A 12,577-nucleotide genomic window follows, 5' to 3' on the forward strand; every position below is an offset into this window, starting at 1 on the left:
GAACATAGCATTACTACCCTCTTGACGGGGTTATCTTGTTCAAACATAGGTGTATTCACCAAAGAGGACGTAACCCTTTCGGGTCATCCTGCCTATAGGTCAGCTGCTTCTCCATCAGGTGATCCTGATTGACCCATCGAACTCTTAACAGTCAATCTTTTAAACAAGAGCCCGAACTTGTTAAGGTTAAAATGTTGGATTGTCATGTGAGGGCACAACTTACAGATAGCGGGGATGAACCCAGGCTATTAAGCCGCCTTCATTGAAACTTGGTTAAACCTGCCTGTTTGCTTGATGCTACTCCGACCTCGTGTACTCTCGATAAGCCAAATCTGAACTTATCCAGGTTAAAAATCGATTGGGTCATGTGAGAGCCAACTTACAGAAAGCAAGGATACTCCAGGGGCTATCATGCTAGTTTCAATGAAGTTTTATGTTTAAAGGTTTGGTTTTGGCAATTTATGACAACCTCATTTTTATGGGGTTTATCTTGGATTTATATTACTCCTTTTTTCTCGCCATATGGTTTTCACAAATCGGACTGAACAAGCCTGTCTGTCTCATATTTGAGCATCTTTGGGTTTCTTATAAACCGCCATGATGGCCGAACTATAAGTCGTCGGTGTATGATACACCTAAAGTTTTGGGATATTACTCCTTGTTGTATAAGGTGTTGTAAGCCGGGAGTATAATCGAATATCACAGGTATGATATTTTTTTTATTAATGGTTATGGTTAAGCCAGCCCTGGTAATGAACTATTTTAGTCACCAATGGTTTATATAGGTATTATGACCCGCCCCATGGTAAACCGCCGGGGCACTTGTGATCTGTTTGTGTGCAGGGTATTGACAAATCTGATCTACAAAAATCGATGCTATCATAAACATAAATTCGTAGTTTTTCAACTGGCGGATGAGCAGTTTGCGCAAAACAAAACATGCACGATGGCACGCCAGATCAAGGTTTCACTAGCCTATTACACGACTCAGTGAGCCAAAAGATCAAGTGTTTTCAAAGGATCAAATATATGAACCGCCTAGCGGATCAATCTTCTTGGCCTTGACGTCTTGAAGCTTTTGGATCATCCTTCTCCGGTTCTTCGTCCTCCTCCGCAGTCAGGAAGTTCGGTGATGACCAATTGATGCCACACAAGGCTTGGAATTCAGCTTCATCATCTATAAGTTTGGACCGATCAACTTCAGGGGCGAAATTAGGCTTATGAATTGGGGGGATCAGATCCATCACTTTATTAGCCGGAGTGGGCATCTTCTAATTATCCATATCATAAGCCGGTTGATATCTTGAAAGATCCATTTCATTAGCAATCAGACTGGCCAGGAGACATATCTCCTTCATGCAGGCAGCAAAGTCTTTCTTACCAAAGGGAGTGTCATCTTCCTTTAAACTTGGATACCCAGTAGCTAGCTCGGCCGGGCCTACCTCTGCCTGCCATGCCTTGGCCCGGCTTAAGGCCGTAACGGCACCGACTCTTGCAGAGGACCGCTTCATTTCGTCAATCCTAGTAGGCAGAACAGAAAGTTTTTTAAATACATCACTCAAAAGAGTTGGTGCTTGGTTAGTTGGAGAAAGTGTGGCCAACGCGCACTGAGTTCTAGTATATAGCTGTTCAACAAGTGTATACACAGCCTTGAGCTTCACAAGCATATCTTGGCTAAGATTGCTGCTCCTGGGACCTGAGTAATAATTATGGGTTGGTTAGAGGCGGTTTGTACCATTAAAGAAGATATTCAATTTTGATGTTGGCAAGGCTACTCACATAAGATAGCAGAAACCATCTGGGATACACGGTGCTTTAAATTGGTAAGCTCAGTAGTCACCTCTTGAAGACTAGCTTCTGCTTTTTCAGCCCGCTGCGTCAGAGCAGTTTTCTCTTCAGCCCAGGCGGTTCTTTCAGCATAAAAACTGGTCTTCAGTTTTTCTATCTCCTCCAGACTGAATTTGAATTTTGAGTCGGCTTTCCGGGTCTCAGATTCTTGATGCTCCAGCCGGGTTTTCACATAAGCTAATTCTGATTGAAGTCGAGCAGCGGCGTCCTGTACAAGCACAGATTTGGAACCACATTCATATCCGGGTTATAGGAATATAAGTCCCAAGCTTTTTGCAAGCAGCAATGCTTGGCACTTGGGGGCTAATGCGTACGGAAAAATTCTTCGTACAATGGCAAAAAATGAATAAGTCCCAAGCACTTTGCAAGCAAGATCACTTGGCACCTGGGGGCTAATGCATATTACTCACGTTTCATTACTACTTTATGATGACCCGGTTGTGCTGCAAACAACCACAACCGGCTCATGGGGGCTACACAAGTAAGCTTTCATTTATAAGCAATGGTGAACAGTACCAGTTCATTCATGCTGATTAAACCTGTCCTTGGGGACTACGGATGCAATGTTAATTGTTAGACCCGGTTTAGTTCTGAAAGTGAAAGCCGACCTTTGAAGGATTATATCCAACATGCTTCTTATACTCATGGTTATTCTAAGTCTACCGCATCTTCAATCCTATCATACATAGTAGACTTGGGGGCTGGCAGGATATACATAACCTATTAAAGAGAGGAATTCATACCTCATATTTTTGATGCATCTACTTCACCATATCAATTTCAAGGTCGTAGCCGGTGTGCACTTGGTTGAGGTAGCCAGAAAGTACTACTTCACTAGTACTCAATTGAGAATAATTGGCGATATCAAATCTCACTTTCAGCTTTTCAATGAATTCCTGTTCGGCGGAGTGCTTGGCCAAGACAGTAGGATTTCCCGGTTCTTTAAAGCCGGTGCCAGTGATCACAACATCGTCGGCATGGGTTCTCTACGGTTTAATTGGGCTTGTTGATTCAGTGTTCACAGGATCGAGGTCACTAGGGAGGTCAGGAACTTCTGGTGGAACATCATGGACATGCTCGTTAGGTTGTAGCACAGAGGTGTCAGATACTGGAATTTGTTATTCCGGCTCATGGACTTTAGGATCTTCAGCTGGCTTGACCACCTTTGACTTCTTGCTGGGCTTTGCTTTTCCACTGCATGAGTCATGAGAGGTCAGTACAAGTATAAGAGCATAAGGATATAGAGAGTAATAAGTAATTGTTGTTACCCAGGGGCAGTTTTGAAAGCCGGTAGGTGGGTCTGTGATGGGTCGCCAGAAGAAGAGCGAGAAACCTCCTGATAGTTTGAATCGGAAGAATTAAGTGGCTGGCGAATGAGACCCGCCAGTGGATAAAAAGAGTTTAAATTTGGAAGGACCTCGTTTCGATGTTTCCGCGGAGCCGGTGTATTCGGTAAGCTGGAGGATAATTCTTCACCTCTGCTGGTCCGAGTTTGTCGCTGGTTCTCGTGCTGCTATTGCTTCAAAAGAAAGTGAGGATCCAAACGAGCTAAGGGGTGTGAAAAGCTTACTTTCTTGATTACCCGTCGAATTTTCTGTCTTGGCAAAGGCGCTGAGTCAAAGGAAATAATAGTTATCTCTTCTTCGACCGCTTGTCTGGCCCCCGTGTCATCCTGATAATAATCATTGTCAATAAGATGGTTGAAAAAGTAGCCAAGGGAGTCAAGTGCTACCTCCGACTCGGAACTGTCATCCAGCTCAAACATTTCAGAAGCGCTCAATTTCTTCTTATTCTTCTTGGCGACTTTCATTTTGGCCCTTGCTTTCTTGGTAGCCTCATGGTCATATTCCTTCTTCCAAAAATCGGATTTAGCCTGTAAAAGTCATCAAAGTTGAGTTAAAGGAACATGCGAATGATAAGGGAAAGTAAGTGATTTAGAGACTCACATCTGGTGGCGGGTTAATTTCACAGAAAGGGTTCAGTCCCACTTTGCTGCAGCTTTACTGGCTCTCGTTCAGAAGGGTCTTTGTCATTTCATTGGCTGCATCCTTAGTTAAGCACATGGAGCTGTGGTGCAATGGATCTTTCTCACCACCAATGTAAGTACACATTAAGACGGACCGGCGGCTCAAGGGCATCATTCGCCAAGAAACCCAACACCGAACCAAGTCAACACTGGTTAACCCATTTCCTAGGAGGGCCTTGACCTTTGCAATGGTGGGGGCAAGCTTTGCACGTTCAGAAGTGGTCAACTTTTCAGGAAGATGATGCTTTGGGTTGAGCCGGACGCGATAACCCGGAAGTGGATTTTCGTCAGCTGGAGAAGTGTCTTTGCAATAGAACCATGTTTGGATCCAATCTTTAGGGTGACTCGGCAGGCGAGCGTAGGGGAAGATAACATCCCTTCTCCGTTGAATTGAGACCCCGCCAAGTTCTAAGCTGGGTCCATTGGTAAACTCATTTTGCCGGTTTAGATAAAAATATTCTCTGAAGAGTTCAACACTGGGTTCCTCTTGAAGGTATACTTCATAGAAGACTTGAAAATTACATATGTTTGACACAGAGTTGGGTCCGATGTCTTGAGGATGCAATTGAAAGAAGTGCATAATGTCTCGGAAAAATTTAGATCCAGGTGGTGAGAAGCCCCGGTTCATATGATTAGTAAGAACAATGATCTCACCATCCCGTGACTGAGATTTTTCTCATTTTGCTTGGGAGTGTGCCAATGCAGAATGTCTTTTGCTGGTAAGAAGCCGATTTTAACAAAGTCCTTGAGTGTGTTTTCGGTGATGATAGAAGGAACCCAATTGCATGAAGTGATTGTCTTCGGCATTGTGAAGGAGGAAGCCTAAAAGAAAGAAAATTTGCCGGTTTAAGTTGTTTCATTAAGCCGGAAATAAACGTTGCAGTATATACTTAGATTGGCGGCTTAAATGGGGCCTAATGACATATGACTAAATTATGACTGGTGATGTAAGACGCCATGACAACAATGGTATTCAAGGTCTATCAAGAGCGAATTCTACTAAGTGTTGAAGCAAACATGTTTCACAGATTGATGCTAGGATTTCAGATCTGCGACACTTCGGATAATGGAAAATATTTTTGACCTAAATTACAGTGCTCGAGCAGTTCATATGTTCAGATTGGTTTTTGGCTTACACGAAGGAGATGGTCTAATAACAAAGACAAGTATCACGACTACCGCCGTGCAGGAGGAGTGCTAAGTTTGAATCAAAGTTACAAGCTACAGCGAAGAACAAGATGAACTCCAATGAACTTGCAGGAAACCCTAATGAGATCTAAAGGAAAGAGAAGGAGAAGAACTTACATGAGTTGTTAAGCAGCAGAGGCGCGGGACCAAGCTCTGGACAGATCAGGTTGATGCAGCGGCCGTTTTCGATGTAGTAGCAGAGGTCGAGGACGGCGGCGGAGCTCGGGCGCTAGAGTGATGCGAGGAAGAAGAAAGAGATGAAGAGGCAAGGGGGAGAAAAGAAAGGGACCCCTGACCCTGTTTATAAGGATGGAAGGATAAGTGACATGCGTGGGCATCGAGGAGACCAAAAATTGGATATATATGACAATGGAAACGCCTCGATTTTTGGGATGGCTATTAAAGATAAGGATTTGTTAAAGATATGCTGGGTATTGTGCAAAATTAATGACAGATGATCTCATGGCGGGTTTCCGTAATTCCAGGAGATGACCTCATGGAGGGTTACAATATCTCGTAAGAACAAACAAAGAAGGATTTTTCTAAGTGTTGAAGATTGACATGAACAAGTTCAAATCAACTTGGGGCCTAATGTTGGGGATATGACTATTGGGTGTGACCCGCCCAGGAGGGGCCGAGTTATCCCAATGATGGTTCGTCAAGACGAAACCCATGAAGATGTTGAAGATGGTGGTTCATAAAGCAGACTTGTTAAAGGGCCCAAAGCCCAAAGGCGGCTTAAAGCCCATAAGTGTAAACTGCCATATATGTATGACTTGTATTATAAGGCAAGTATAATTAGTCACCAGGCCGGACACGTTCTTTATGAGCCGGCCGGGACTCGATAAGCTGCTGGCCGTCAATCTGTGTATATAAAGGGATGACCCAGCGGCGTCTTAGTGCAAGAGACAAGAGATCGAAAGCTAGGTCAAGCATATTCGCTCCCTGGTAATCGAAACACAAGCAATACCACCTCAAGATGGATTAGGCCTTTACCTTCACCGCAAGGGGCCGAACTAGTATAAACTCCCTATGTCCTTTATCCCATTTAACCCCTTTAAGCTAACCTCGACGTGATGGCTCCACGACTAAGACCTCACACTAGGACATCTGCTGTGACAAAACCATGACACTAGGTGAATTTGGTAATTAATGTCAACATATCTCTTGTTGGACTAATACTTCTATCAAGTATATTTCTGATGAGTTCAACAATGGAGTGGCGTGGACAAGAGGATGTGGAACCTCTGCAAGATGCTAAGGACAGAAGATTGGCAAAAGCTCAAAATCTCAACTCTACATTTTCACTTTAGTGATCCAAGATCACATTGAGTCCATAGGAAAGCCAATACTATTAAAAGGGGATGAGGTGTTGCTTAATAGCTTTCTTGCTCAAAGTGCTTAGTGATATGCTCCAAAGTCCTCAACCACTTTCTCATATCCACATATGTCCTAAACCTAAAGTCAATTCGGCCCCACCGATTTGATCTATCTGGCGCCACCGAGTTCACTTGACATAGCCACTGCCAGAAACCCTAATCAGTTCGGTATCACCGATGGGATCTCAGTGACACCGAGATTGGTTAGGTGTCACTTGGGAGCCTCCGACAAGATTGTGGAATTGAACCAAGGAGTTTGTACGGGAAAGGAGATCACCTACTTTGTGAATATCTACCCTAGTGAGGCAAGTCCTTCGTGGGCAATGACTATGGTGGGATAGACAAGGTTGCTTCTTCATGGACCTTTCATGGGTGGAGCCCTCCGTGGACTCACGCAACCATGACCCTTCGTGGGTTGAAGTCTCCATCAATGTGGATGTACGATAGCACCACCTATCGGGACCACGCCAAAAATCTATGTGTCTCCAATTGTGTTTGCATACTCCAATCCCATCCCTTTACATTCCTGCAACTTGCATGCTTTACTTTCTGCTGCTCATATACTCTTGCCATGCTTGCTTGAAATGTATTGTGAATGTTTAAACTTGTGCTAAAACTCCACCTTAACTTGAAGAAACTAGAAACTGCTACTTTTCTTGGTTGAAAGTCTATTCACCCCCCTCTAGACACCTCTTCTCGATCCTTTCAGAGACCCTTTGACGAAACTTTGTGCGATGCAATAATCACAAACTATGGTGTAAAAAACCGTCAAAAAGGCGCAAAACGTTTGTGATGACGAGTGCATCAAACACGGTTTGGATTTTAGTTGCATGTGCGATGTAGGGCATACGGTCCAGTTCAATTAATTGTTTGCGATAAGAAGGAACAAAAGAAATGGGCAAGCAAATGAAGGTGTGTGTGATATACAACATACGGTTCACTCGGATGAACTATTTGTGATTAGGCAACACAAAATAAACGGTCAGCCAGATCAAGGTGTGTGCGATATACGGCATGCGGTTCTCTCGACCTTGTCGTTAATGTGTGACCTCTGTGGCAACCGTTCACTCCCCACTAGCCTCTTCTTGTACCGTGGCAAACGTCCACCGCCTCTTCGCCTTTCCCTCATGATTTGGAACTTCTATCGCACGCTCTTCCTCCCTCCATTTTCCTTCACCCTTCCTTATGCCATTGTTCGATCGTCTTCTCCATGGAGGGAACAGGGCGGAAATGACCCCGTTATTCTTTCCCCGATCTGAAAGATGACGTGGTGGAGGAACTCATTGATCGGTGCGATGTCATCACCTCGGCTAGCATGGCAGGTTCGTTCAAGTCCATCTTGACTCAACAAATAACATCATTGTAAAGAACCCAAGGGTTCAGGAGCGGTTTGATCTCCCCTATCTTCTTCGCCATGACGCTGGTCGCTGGCGTGGGGATGACGGAAGCGTCGCCTTGTGCAAGTTGATGCCGCTTGATAATGATATGTGTGATGTTAAGATGCCATCGCTTGAGGGTAAGGCTTGGGTTGGTGCAAATGGAGATTGGGTTGTTTATATTGGGTATAACTGCGAGTGGGAACTTTTGAATGTGTACACTCCTCACCGGGTTCCACTTCCAAAAATCACAGACTGCCCTGAGGTTGAGCACACAGATGATCTATGTACGTTCAAATACGATCATGGTGACTGTCGTCTACGAATGGTAGCAATTTGTTGAGTTCCCAACCGCTCTTCAGATTACAAGAACTATGAAGTTGTTGCTATCTTCGACAAGCTTGTTGTTGTCCTTACTTCCATGCCTCGATGGATATTGCCCAAAAAACAATTTTTGTACACAGATGAGTACTCTGATGCAATTCAATACACGGGTCTTGTGTTTGCTGCCACCACTCGTGGCACTGTTTTTTGCATGGGATCCTTATGGTTTCGGTACGTTTGTCTTCCACCGTAATTATAATTGTTTCATCCACATGCATGCAGGTTAGCTAGTTTCCCTTTACTAATTAACCTTCTTGTGTTTCCAAGATCCTATGAACATTCCACCACCTATACTTGAAATTTTTTATAACCAATGGGGAGATGACGATGGTGATGATCACTAGCATGAGGACGAGCATGACCTATATACTCAGTGGCGCCTGGCAACTTATTTCGATGGATCAACTCTTCTTGTATGTATAGAGGGCACTGCTGATGTTACTAACGAAGCAGGTGTTGTCTCCCATGGCCACACTCTCCGGACCTATTCCAACATCCGCTGCAGGGTATTCGGGATGGATACTTGTGTGCTAGCGCCAACACCTTCCCCCTGGTTAAGTATTGATAGTCTTGGAGAAAGTTCGCTCTTCCTTGGAAAAAACTATTCAATGATGGTGAAAGGCGATCCAGCTGCTGTTGACACAATGTTACTACTATTTATGAGAAGCAACTGTATCTATACCTCGGACATTGCTGTGGTTCCCTATCCTGGCTATCACTATATGCATCCTGATATAGGCCGCTTCAGCCTGGATGATCAGTCTTGCGTTGGTATCGAGATTGACAATAGCTGGCCCTTCCTAGAGAATCAGTATGGTTCAAAGCAAGCGTTTCCAACACCGAGGATTGGTTGAGCTCAAGTTCATTTCATCGCTTTGTTATTTGTTGTGTGAGAAAAACTTTACTTTAGTAGAATGTTTTGTTGGAAATAATCTATAATCCAACATGTATCCTCATTGTCGTTGTGTGTTGATGACTTGTTGTATGTAATGAATGGTACATTTGCATATGCGTCCCATCAAATCACACCTGCTCGCACGACACACGGGTCACGTGGCGGCACGTATATTATTTTTCTATTTGGATGATTAATGCTGCCGCTTTATTGCTTAACCGAAGCATGACACGTATTCATTATTGGTCTAACGCTCACGGTTCGAGTAAATAATCCATTTGGGATATTGGTTCCCAATTATTAATAATCTCCCGTCTGTAATTAGATAAAGATTACATCAAAACTGGTATCAAATTTGACAAAAAAAGTACAATGCCACTTTGTATTGGTGTCCATATGAACACTGCTAGTGATTTTAGTTGCAAAAATTAGATAGTGCTAGTGATTTTTAGCTGCATATTTTCACAAATCGCAGTGTTACAAGGTTGACAAATGGCAATGTTACTAGATAAACAAATGTCAATCTTTCCAATTTGACAAATGGCAACACACCCAATATGACAGATGCAAATCTTACCCAATGCTTTCAACGTGGTTGCACATGGGTCATCCAAAACAACCATTTGAGTTGAAGAGATGCACAAATCCTGCATTGCGAATCTTCCCTTGACTTAAGGGGGAAGACCATAGCTCTCACTTTGCATACGGGTGTTCTATCTAAAACGTTTGCGATCAAGAGCTGCACAAATCCTGCTCGGCACATTTTCCCTCGGCTTCCTCGGGAAGTTGTTGGTTTGCATACGGGTGTTCTAACTAAAATCTTTGCGACAAGTGTTTTATATTTAAAAACCATTAACGTCATTTTCAAAAGAATTTTTTTTGATAGGTATGTACATTAAGAGAGAAAAATGCAAGTTCGTTCAAACCATATCTTTCATTCAGTCCCACTGCGAATTTATATTCATATGATCGAGAATTCGATATACAATATTAAACCCCCAAAAAATTCTATTTCCAGCGGCGGAGGAGGAGGTGGTGTGCTGGGCCGTCATTGTCATCCTCCTGGACGCCATTGTTGAAGTCTTCGAGGCAGCACAAAATGTTCTTCACTTGTAAATCAAACATCATGTCGTCGCGCGATCGACGGGCGGGGCACGGGAGGACGGCAACTGGCGCCGCTGAGTGGTAGCGGTGGATGGCAGCGTCCCATGCCACTGAGTGGAGCGCATGCACGGGGACGGCCACGGGCACGGCGGGTGTAGCCAAACGCACGGGGACCGGCGCCGCGGTGGGTGGAGGGGCACGCACGGGCACAGTCGTGGTGGGTGCAACCAAACGCACGGGGACCGGCTCCACGGTGGGTGGAGGGGCGCGCACGGGCACGGGTGCTGGCGCTGTCATGTACACGAGCTCGCGCGGGTCCGCGGAGACCTTGCTGACGCCCGCGGCTTCCAGCTCTACGATAGTGCTCGGCACCAGCCCGTCAATGCTACGGGGATGGTCACTGGCGCGGGCGCAGGGATGGGAGTTGGGACAGGAGTGGGGCCAGCAACCGCCGCAGCCAGCTCATTCAGGGCTATGTCCATGAGGCGCCATTCCTTCTTATTTTCTATCTCCTCTGGCTCGGAGTCGACTTCACCAAACTTGAAGACTAGTGGTAGATGATCATTCTGCGCCATGGCGTTGGTGGAGGTCTACAAGAGGGAGGGGAATGGCAGGCGAACAGTAAGGCCGCCCATATTAAACAGCGGCTCGGGCGCCATTAACGGAGAGGAAGGTGGGCGGCCATGGAAGTTAAAGGGCTCGCTTCCCAGTGAGCCTGCGCAACATACAACTCGCACGCTACCCAGTGAGCCTGCGCATTGGAGGACAACTTGCATGTCTCTCGGTCAGCTGTGCACCGGACTCCGCTCGCACGCCTCCCGTTTAGTCAAGTAGTTATCCGCACGACACCTCATATAGCCATTAAAACAAATACACATGGCATCACGTGAATGGTTAACAAAATGCACACGATTTGAATTATACAAACATTTGAGATATTAAAATGGCAGCTATTTTTAAAAAATGCCTTTGTTGGCTGTTATTCGAGTGCGCCTTCTCTAAAAATGGACACGAAAAATACCACAACATGTTGGGTGCCATTCCATGATAGCATGCCAAGTTTCATGAATTTCAGACGAGTTTTGGATTTACTAGAATTTAAAAACAAAGTATCTCAATGTTTTGCCGGCAATGAACGGTGCCCTGGTGTTTGAAATTCATTCTCATTTCTTGCATGGGACCTAAGCATGCACCCAAGGAGACATATTTGATTTTTCAACCAATTTATATGCACTTGAGCATGTGCATGTAGTTCAAATTTGAATTATGCACATAAAATGCCTAGAAAACAAGTTAACGTATAAAAATGTCCAAATGAACTCCGAAAAATTCCAAAATTTGACTCAACACTCATGTTGTTCTATGTTGACACTAGAAATTTTTTGAAAGCAATAAGAGGCAGCGGATATCGTTTCGTCCCCAAAGGTGGGACGTTCCCTACCAAAACCATTAGGCTTGTTGTGAGAAGCTCTGATTTGTGAGAAACTTATACCCAAACCTGCCCCAAATGGGACAAAAAATTTACCATGGCATGTTGATGCCGCTCCATGATAGCATACCAAGTTTCATGAATTTCAGACAAGTTTTGGATTTACTAGAATTTAAAAACCAGGTCTCTCAATGTTTGCGGCCGAGTGACGGTGGCAGGATGTTTGACATTCATTCCCATCTCTTGCATGGGACCTAAGCATGCAACCAAGGACACATATTTGAATTTTCAGCCAATTTATATGCATTAGAGCATGTGCATGTAGTTATGTTGCATGCAAGGCAAGCTACAGGTGAGCTTCGAGGCTTGATGTGTTCTTATGATGATAAGATAACCTGATCATGTGGTGGCATGATGGGTTGCAAGCTGGTATTGTTGAAGCATGCCAGTCTTAAGTCAACCGTATAACCTCAGTACTAACATGGATCAAGTCTCGATCCCGTTCCTTTCCCCTTCGTGCTGCCACATGCTTTCTGCAAAGAGTGCGGTTTAGTAAGTTGCAAACCTCTTTCCTTGTACACACCAATCAGAGGGACCGCAGTGAGGGTTCCATGGCCCTGGATTAAAGCCCGTCACCCGGTCAGGGGGCATGGGTGTTTCCAGTTGGGACCGAGAGGGGGGCACCCCTTAGAGCGTGCGATATAAATTCGATCCCATGCCATTCGAGGTTGTGACCTCCCCGTCTTAAAGTTTTTCTTGAACGTTGCCGAGGGTGATTCCTGGCAGCGGAATGTGGAATGGGTGTGTACTGGTTAGACGTGTTTCTTCTAAAACACCATAAACAGAACTAGTCCTCGTGACTACTGAAATCCGTTGGCTGCGGTTAAAGAGTACAAACTCTGCAGAGTCAAGACCATTCAAGTATCCATGTCCATGATCAAAGACTTG

The sequence above is a fragment of the Triticum dicoccoides genome, chromosome 6A (genome assembly GCF_002162155.2).
Source record: "Triticum dicoccoides isolate Atlit2015 ecotype Zavitan chromosome 6A, WEW_v2.0, whole genome shotgun sequence".
Classification (NCBI taxonomy): domain Eukaryota; kingdom Viridiplantae; phylum Streptophyta; class Magnoliopsida; order Poales; family Poaceae; genus Triticum; species Triticum dicoccoides.